At 39.6% G+C, this 10,016-nt stretch overlaps 1 non-coding gene across 1 annotated transcript; it reads left to right on the forward strand.

Annotated features, from left to right (window-relative positions):
- Nucleotides 1-546: 546 nt before the first annotated feature.
- On the forward strand, nucleotides 547-649 carry LOC140631373 (U6 spliceosomal RNA). Its single transcript, XR_012028996.1, has one exon. It is a non-coding gene; the product is annotated as a U6 spliceosomal RNA (small nuclear RNA).
- The last annotated feature ends 9,367 nt before the right edge of the window (nucleotides 650-10,016 follow it).

Consider the following 10,016-nt stretch of genomic DNA (forward strand, 5'->3'; position numbering starts at 1 on the left):
AGGTCTCTAGACTCCAAATAGAATGTCTTCCTCACTATCCATATATAATATTACTCTTATTATTCCACAAAAAAAGATTTGCTGTGTAAATCTATTTGTTTAACCCACAAAGATAATATAATCTTTCAGCCTTCTTGTTAATGTACTACCATCACTAATCCAAGATCAACACTCATATATACTATTGGCTGAGAACTCTATGATTTGGATTCTGGTATAAACCACTCATTTCCCTTTAAACATTAGTTTGAAAACCATTAAACAGTAGATGGCCATCACCCCACATTCATTATTCACTAGAACAATTCTACGTAGCTGTGTCTATATAAGGCCACAGAACCAACCACAATTTTGTTAGTACATTTATTTTTTTTTGTTACTGCCTCTGTCATAATTCTAACCTACTAGTAACCAAAACATTTGCCTGCTTTTTAGTTTCATGTCTTTAAACCTCTAGGCTAAATCTATACTAATGAGTAAGAGGCAAAATTTTAGTCCCTGACATTCTGGCATTATATGAAGTCAAATAGACACTAAAATCAGCACACGCTTCGGCAGCACATATACGAAAATCAAAATGATGCAGAAAAGATTGGCATGGTCCCTGCCCAAGGATGACATACGTTAAAATGAATTCTTACCTTCTTTTGTTATTTCAGAAATTTGTTAAATATTTACAGAAGACCCACAATTGTCTGGGGCAAGACCAAGTGCATCAGGGGTGAAATAAACAAGATGGTTTTGGTTCTCTAGGAGATCATCATATACATCCAGAGAATCAATTTTGGGCCTTTCCAAACCCTCAATTTTGATTTGAAACCCCCACCTTGGAGTGGGGAAATAAAACTTTCTAGAATAAAGACTAACAATGAAATTCATCACGTCCAGATTCACTTATGTGACAATGATTCAGAAATGTCAAAGTTCCTAACTCATCCATTCTCTTAGTTTTCTTTTGCTCTGGAAGGGGTAGAGGGAAGCTGCTCTACAGTTTGCTTCCCTCAGACAAGAAGAAGAATATGATGAGTGAACAAGTTATGGATCTGTTCATCTGTTTCCTCCACAAATAACCCTCCACCTGCCAACTCAAAGGCGTCACACCAAGTACCCTGGGACAAATATAACGGTGAAGATGTCATTGAGAGCTAACCAATCTTGTGGAGAAGACAATGATACAAAAAACATTGAGTGATGAAATTTATGTGAAACAGGCATGTACACGACATGCTGTGGAAAATCTGCAAAAGGTCAGATTGCCTCAGACCAGTGGATTGAGGGAAGCTCCTCAGTAGTGTTTAAGGATGAACAGGATTTAGATGCTTGGGGAAGAAGGGGAAGACAGTCCAGGCTACAGCTTCTGTCTTTGCAGGAGTTACAAAAACTGGAAGTTATGTGGCACATACCACTGCATAAACCCAGATAAGAATTCCACTTTTCTTTTCTTTTCTTTTTCTTTTTTTTCCATTTGGGAACCACTGAAATGTGCCCACACAGAGGAATGGATTTTGGAATAATTTGTTGTAGCAAATTAGAACCACAGACTCCCTCTAAATTTTCCCCTCCTGGATGTTATGATTGAGGCCTTTCTCAACATCCAAGCAGACAGGAAGGGAAATCTTGGAGGCCACAGCTCGCTGCAGCATGCCCAGGGCTTTGCCTGGGATGAAAATGGAGGCAGGAGCCTTGAAAGGAGAGCACGGCTTCTGGGGGAGCTGGAGGAGAAGGCTTGATGCTAAGTGCAAAGCATACGACCCTCACCTGAGTTATGTTTCAGTTGGGACCCAACACCAGGCAACCTTAATTGCCCAGGCCTGGTTCCCAAAACAGAGGTGAGGAGAGAAACACAGCCATGCATCTTACTTGGGAGAAAAGGCAACAAACCAAAAAAAAAAAAAAAAAGATTAATTTTTTGAAAGCCAAGCGCTAATCCGACAGTGGTTTTTCAAGAGTGCCTCGAGCATTAGTAGGTCATTAAATCTTTGTTAACAGGCCAGGAAAAAAAAATGTAAAAGGAGGGAAAAAAGCGGTCATGGTTCTGTTTAAGTTTACCCGGCATGGAAATTTCATCAAATCACAGAATGGCAGGGATGAAAGGATCCACAGGACCCCCAACCAAGGCTTAGATGCCCCTCAACAGCATCCCAGGACAATGTTCCGTTTGCTCTCATCTCCTGTGATGAATGCAATTCACCAGAAATTGAATTTGGGTTTTACTTTTATAATTTGGGAGTGTAAAAATCTAATCTGTCATCCAGTACCAGTTGACTTTCGGAAACGTGAAAATTGCCTTTACGATACTTCTGAATCTTCCTTTCTTCAGGTTATTCCTTAGGTACCATGGTTTTCTCAACATCTCCTCAGATGGCATGATCGGCAGCTCTGAGAAGTCTTCACTAACTGCAGTCTTTCCCTCCTCTAAAAGATGTCCAGTTGGGCCACATGCCCGCCCCCCTGCCTTGCATTGTGGCCTGAGAAGAGCATGAAATATTTCAAGGATAATCTGACAACATGGAAAAGAAGGTCACTATTACCTCCAGTTTTTATATATGCCATTTCATTTAAAGTAACAAAAAATATTAATCAGGAAAGCAACCCTTTTTGTCAGTACTTTTAAATTTGTGTCTTGAAATCATCAATCAAATCAATGTTAGTTTGCATCAAGTGAAGGCAAACAAAATTGATATAAAATACACCCATTTGTAAACTACTAGTTTGACTTGAAACTGAGGAGTCCACATGGATGCGTGCATGCGTGCACATACATGCACAATCTCCGTATCAAGTGTTCCTATCCCAAGGATCCCCTCTTGACTCACCTGTTTAGAGGCCTTAGGACCCAGCCTGACCTGAGAAAAAGTAAGGAAGAGAATTCCCTGTGCCAATTTCACAAGTAGAGATTGAGGATAGTGTGTAGAAGGTATGACTGTCACAGTGATAAACTTAGAAAAAAAATGAGGAATAAGGTAACTCTTAATTTCTCTATAATTGAACTTCACAAAGCTAGGAAAGCCCCATTCTGATGCTGGTAGAAAATGGGAACTTTTCATCTCAAGATAAACTCTTCTAGACTATGTATAATCTTTTTGGATAAACACTTGGTCCGGCCAGGATTTTCCTCCACCATCTCTGGCAGTGATCTGGAGTCAGTTTTTGGTGGGAGGGGATGTCTCAGTCTATCTAGAATTCCATGCTGATGTGGCTCTTTTGATCTGAGCTTTGCAAATGCCCTCCTCTGGACCCACTGTTGAGTGTCTACACCTGTCTCTCTGGCTCCAGGTCCATTTTGTGTTACCACATCCCAGCCTCATCCCATCTCATCTCCTGACCTGCCACCTCCTCTGTTATGCCCCTCCAAGAGGTGGCATGAAACTCTCATGTTCCCATCTTGCACCCCAGTGAGGTCATGGGGAACCTAGAGGAGGGAATTTACATTGGGTGCTGTCTTCCTAAATAAGCTGTGCCACATCATCATTTCTGTTTCATAAGCTCAGAGAAGGGGAAGCCTAGTAGGCTCTTGGCTTTCATAGACTTGATCTGAAATGTAAGGGGAGTTCTAAAATTTTAGGAGTTCTAAAATCCTCCCAGGACTCTCGGTTCTCCTCTGGGGCTTGATTTGGCAGAAGTTTGTATGTGGCTCCTTTTCAGGAACTGACTAGCATCACTGCCAATAGTGTCCTCCTCCACCTCTCCCCTACTGCCCACAGCTACCCTGGATCTGCTTTGGGTTTGGAAAAGTTTTCTTATATCACTGTGCACTGTGGTTTAAGACAGTAACTCTATCCTCCAAGTCCGCCAGATCCTGAGTCTTTTAGGGCTCAAGAATCTCTCTCTTAAAAAGCCCAGCTCTTGCCACAGGAAATCCCAGCTTCCAAGACCATGTCTCTATTGCTAATTTTTATAAACATGCAGAAATTGAACTGCCTTCCTTTGCTGGTGTGTGTCTGGCTCTACCATGTGGGAATGAGGCCTTTAACAAGAGCAGAGGGGGTCCTGAGACAACATGACAATTGCAGGAGGGAAAGACCTCAGTCATTGTCTGGGGATTTTACATCTCCATGCTTATGTCATTAAATGCTGATTTATGGACTCAGGAACATGGGGTCCACATTCAGTTACCTATCTCATAACAAAATGTCATAGTTTATGAGTTAATTAGTGAGGGAATTATTCAAGGTCCTGGTGGGAAACATTTACCTCAGATGGTTCAGACCAGATTGTTTAATGAAGGACTAGTTATAGAGATATGAACAGGGTGGAGGAGACCAGTAAGGGGCGTCGAGGCACCCAGAGACTAGCAACAGTGGGGGTCATTCATATCCCAGGGCTGAAGAAGCAACAGGAGAAGGGTGGAGGGTACTCAGAACTGGGAGAGCTGGAGCCGTGGAGGAGGAGCCATCCCAGAGGAGCTGTGGTTAGGGAGAGACTCTATCAATCACTCCAGAACCTGAACACAAAGCAGGGAGTGGGCAGAGAAGAAATTCATTGACCTTGCTTTTCTCTTGTCCTCCCACTTCCTCTCCTTCTGTGGACCAGGTGTCACCAGGTGAGCAAGCCCAGGTATGATCCTTAGGGCTCAGGAAAGGTACACACTAGGACTTGGCAGGAGATGGTATGAAAGGAGAATAACTGGTTAACATAACATTCAACATGCCATTTAAAATCCCTTGCCTTCCTTCTCCTACTTACCACTGAGTTAATCTAAATGGCTCAAGAAGAAAGGCTGGGAATAGTCACTGCTGAGCCTTTTTTTTTTTTTTTTTTTTTTCAGAGAGTCTTATAGGGCTTCTTAACCTTTTTTAGTAGGTTACTACCACCTAGAGAATTTCAATACATATATTTTTTAAATAAAATATGTATATATATTTGGCCAAATTCTGAGAAAGATGCACTTGCCACACCAGATCTATATGATGTCAGAGAGTTCACGTAGCCTTTAAAGCCCACCTATGAGTCCCCCATGGCCCCTGGATCCAACTTTAAGGACCTTTGCTTCAACTGAACTAGTATTTCAGAAACTTTTTATCAAAGAGCTTGAGGTTCTGAGCACAGGGAACAGGAACATCTTTGTTCCTGAGAACCCTTAGCTGGATGAATAAATTTCCCTGGTGCCTTCTTAAGGTTAGACAGAGAAGAGAGTGATTGAAAGTGAAAGAATGTTAACCTTAAAAAAAAAAAAAGATAAAACCAAGACTACAGTTCTATTCAACAGGGATTGCCTGCTTCCTGTGTACTGAGAGCTACAGAAGCAAAGAGCACGCTTGAGTAAAGAATAGCCAAAGGGAAAAGGAGAAAAAAGCCCAAAAAACAGAACAGAAAGGTGTAGGGGAGAACATAAAGTCATATCCTCTAATCCTTGACCACTCTCACACATGGGGACTTGGAGACTTAACTGAGAGAGGATGGAGAGTAGGACTTGGATTGTTGGATTTTATCATGCAGAAGACTACCAAGTCTTATTTGCTGACGTATCTTTCCTTAAATCTTTGTACATACCCTTTTTGTTGTTGTTGTTGTATAAATTCATTGCAGAGGCCAGTTCTTTGAACCCGTCCTTCATAGCCCTCGATGGTTAACCCACATCTTCCCTTTCAAATTCTCCTCTTCCCACATCTTCCCCCAGCACAACTCAGTCCTTTCCCCAAGAGAGCATCCTGTTCCTTCTCAATTGCCTGGCCTTATTTCTGCAGGTCCCTTTTCCTAGTATACCCTTCCCTGTCCCTTCTCACTCATCCCTATCCTCCTGATATATATGTGTCAGTATCTATCAGGTTCCCATGTCATGGCTACCTCTATAAAATTATTTTATTTAGAAATAAATAAAAAGACATTTTTTAATTCTTATGTTTTTATAATTCTTTTTTATATTCATTTTTTATAATTCTTATAATTATAAGAGAAGAAGCAGATATGCCATCTCTCCTTCTAGGTAATCACAATTATCTGTATAACATGCTACAGCTTACAAAACATTTGCATACACATTATATATTCATATATATTATCACTGAGCGTGATTCCCTAACATCAATATGATTGGCTAACCCTGACTGTTTCAGAATGGGCATGTGACCCAATTCTGGGCTGTGAGAAAAAAAATGAAGAGTTGGCTACAATGTGCCTGGGACGAGTATCCTCACTTCCAAGGAGACATAAGAAGATAAGACCTCTCTTAGGGCAGTGTGTGTGTGTGTGTGTGTGTGTGTGTGTGTGTGTGTGAGATGCCTAGAACTCCGACAGCCATCTTGTTCTCAGCTTGGAGAAGAAGCCAACACCAGGGATGCCAGCCCCTTGGCATCTCAGGATATGATAAGTTTGGTATCAACCAATCCTGACATCAATCAATCTCAATGCCCACTCCACCTCTGGACTTACCGTTATGCTATAAACTAAATATCTGTATTGCTTCAGCAGTTTGAGTCAGAATATCTCTGTTTACAGCAGAAAGTATCCTAACTATATATACTTAGCTTTGTAATTTTTTTCTTAATTATGGTGGAAAAATAGAAAGATGGTAGCCCTAAAACACAGGCAACAGAAACAAAAGTAAAGTGGGACTGCATTTAACTAGAAAGCTTCTGCAACATTCTACAACAACACAACAAAAGAGAGTGGAAAGGAGACCTAGGGAATAGGAGAAAATATTTTCAAACCATAAATCTAATAAAGAGCTAATCTCCCAAGTAAATAAGAAACCCCTGTAACTCAATAACAACAACAACCCCCCTCCCCCCAGTAACCCGAAGATGAGGAAAAATTGGAATCCTTGCACACTATTGGTGAGGAAGCAAAGCAGTGTAGCCACCATGCAAAATAGTAGAGTTTCCTCAAAAAATTACAAAATAGAACCACTCTATGATCCAGCAATCCCTCTTCTGGATATTTATGCAAATGAAATCAGAATCTCCAAGAGATACTAACACTCCCATGCCCATTGCAGCAGTATTCACAATAGCCAAGTGTGGAAACAAATATCCATCAACAAATGAATGGATAATGAAAATGTGGTTTATATATACAATGCAATCTTATTTGGTCCTGAAAGAAGGAAATTTCAATATGTGGCAACATCGATGAACCTTGAGGGCATTATGCAAAGCAAAATAAGCCAGTCCCAGAACAACAAATACTGCATGATTCCACTTATAAGAGGTAACAAAAATAGTCAAATTCATAAAATCCAAAGTGGAATGGTGATCACCAGGGGCTGGAGGCAGGAGGAAAATGGAGAATTACTAATTAATAAGCATAAAGTTTTAGTCAGGCAAGATTCATAAATTCTGGGGATGCATTTTACAATATTGTACCTATAGCCAACAATAGTGCACACCTATAAGTTTCTCAAGAAAATAGATTTCTTGGGGTGTCTGGGTGGCTCAGTTGGTTAAGCATCTGCCTTTGGTTCAGGTCCTGATCTCAGGGTCCTGGGATCGAGCCCCATATCAGGCTCTCAGCAGCCCCACATCTGCCTCTCCCTCTCCCGCTGCTCCTACCTGCCCCCTGCCCCTGCTCATGCCCTCTCTCTCTCTCTCTCTCTACGTCAAATAAAAAAATAAAATCTTAAAAAAAAAAACAGATTTCTTGTTAAGTGTTCTTACAAAAGAAAAGAAAAATGGTGAATGGTAAGCCTAGTCAGAATAAAAAAGTTAAATATAATGTTAAAATAAAAGCCAATTAAATTATAACTGAATGCCCCCCAAATAATAATATTAAACTGTGTATACATTTTATTATTGCTGAAATAATGAGGGGAGATTTGAGTTGAGTTCCCTTTCAGATGCAACAGAGTATGTTCTAACATAGCAATTCAGATAAAAACATGGAACTGAATCCCAGCTCTTCTTCCGTCTGGCTTTCAGATATTGAGCAAGTCACAGATTATTATTGAGCCTCAAGTTTTTCTCTATATAACAGAAATAATACTAATAGCTAGAGTAATGCATTGTTATGATTAAATGATGTAATATACATAAAGCACCTGACAGGGTTCTTGATAGAGTAAGTGGCTCCACATGGCAGTTGCTATTATTAGTATTTTTAAGAAATTTGGTGAGAAATGGGACTTCTTACCTAGGTTGATTGCATGCTTCATAAGGAAAATAAGGACTATCAGAGAACAGAAAACATCATTTTGGGCAAATACAGGTGTTATGTAGAAGATAGCCATGTTTGCAATGAAAGGACAAGTCACAGTGGAGCAACAGCAATAAAGACAAAGGAAAATCCAGTGTATTCTACTTGCACAAAAGACAGAGAGAGTACTCAAATTGAGGCGCATAAGATAGAAAGATGCCTTGTCTGTGTTTCTATGTATTCAGTATAAGTTGCATTTTGGAATATGTGTTGGCTTTACTGTATAAGAACGGTTCTTAATCTGAAAATTAAGTGGAGAGCTTGTGGCTTGTGGGTGTATTCTGTGAATTCTGTTATCCCATATTCCCCTTGGATGTTCTATCTCCTAGAACATTGAGCTGTAAGAGATTCAAAAGGAGATCACACACACACACACACACACATACACACACACACACGCACACACACAAACCCAAAGGAAACTGAGCTTTCCCAGTTCATTCAAACCCAGAATCACTACAAATGATGACAAACTCATGCACAAGACAATCAATGCAACTATGTGCTTCAGCCTTACTCCAAATTCCCAAGGTTTAAGGAAGTACTTATTAGTACAAAGAGAAAGAACCCAAATATCCACTGGCAGATAAATAGACAAACACAATGTGGTATATCCATACAATGGAATATTATTCAGTCTTAAAAAGAAAGGAAATTCTGACACATGCTACAATATGGATGATCTTAAGGACAATATGCTGAATGAAATATGAGATAAGCCAGTCACAAAAGGACAAAGGCTATGTGACTCCATTTATATGAGGTATCTGCAGAAGTCAAATTCAGAGAGATAAAAAGTAGAAATGTGGTCACCAGGGTCTAGAGGGAGAGAGAAATAGGGAACTGTTTAATGAATACAGAGTTCCAGTTTTGCAGGAAAAAAAAGGGCTCTGGGGATTGGTTGCACAGCAATGTGACTATACTTAACACCGTACACCTAAAAATGGTTAAGATGGTATATTTTATATTATGTGTACTTTACCACAATTAAAGATAAAAAATACCTTTAAAATGAAGAAAGAAACAAAACAGCAGATTTTTAAAAAAAAGGACATTAGGGAAGAAATTATATCAATTCTTTATAATCTTTTCTAGAAAAGAAGCAGAAGGCAAACTTCCTAACTTATTCAATGAGGCCAGCTTTGCCCTAATATGAAAACTAAGCAAAAATATTTCAAGAAAAGTACAGACAAATGAACATAAACATAGATGCCAAAATCCTCAAAAAATATTAGCAAATAAAATCTAACAATGTATAAAACCAAGTGAGATTTACCCCAGGTGTTCAAAACAAAGATGGTTCAACATTCAGAAATCAATTAATGTAATCTATCACATTGATAGGATAAAGAAAGAAGTTACAAGATTTTTCTTAAAGATTTTTTATTTACTTATTCATGAGAGACACAGAGAGAGAAAGAGAGGGAGAGAGAGGCAGAGACACAGGCAGAGAGAGAAGCAGCCTCCATGCAGGGAGCCTGATGTGGGACTCGATCCTGGGACTCTGGGATCACACCCTGGGCTGAAGGGAGGTGCTCAACCACTGAGCCACCCAGGCATCCCAAAAGTTACATGATTATGTCAATAAATACAGAAAAAAATTGACAAAATTCACAGCCATTTATGATTTTAAAAACACCTCTCAATAAACTAGGAATACAGAGGAACTTCTTCAAATTGATAAAGTATATCTATAAAAGCCCTCCAAGTAACACCATATTTAGTGACTTAATGTTAAGATGCTTGAAGCTTTCCCACTACAATCAGGAACAAGACCAGGATGTCTTATCTCACCACTCTTTTTCAACATCATACTGGAAATTCTAGCTAATGCAATCAGACAAGAAAAGGAAAAAAAAATGTACACAGATGTGGAAAGGAGAAAT

Source organism: Canis lupus, chromosome 3, assembly GCF_048164855.1.
Source record: "Canis lupus baileyi chromosome 3, mCanLup2.hap1, whole genome shotgun sequence".
NCBI lineage: Eukaryota > Metazoa > Chordata > Mammalia > Carnivora > Canidae > Canis > Canis lupus.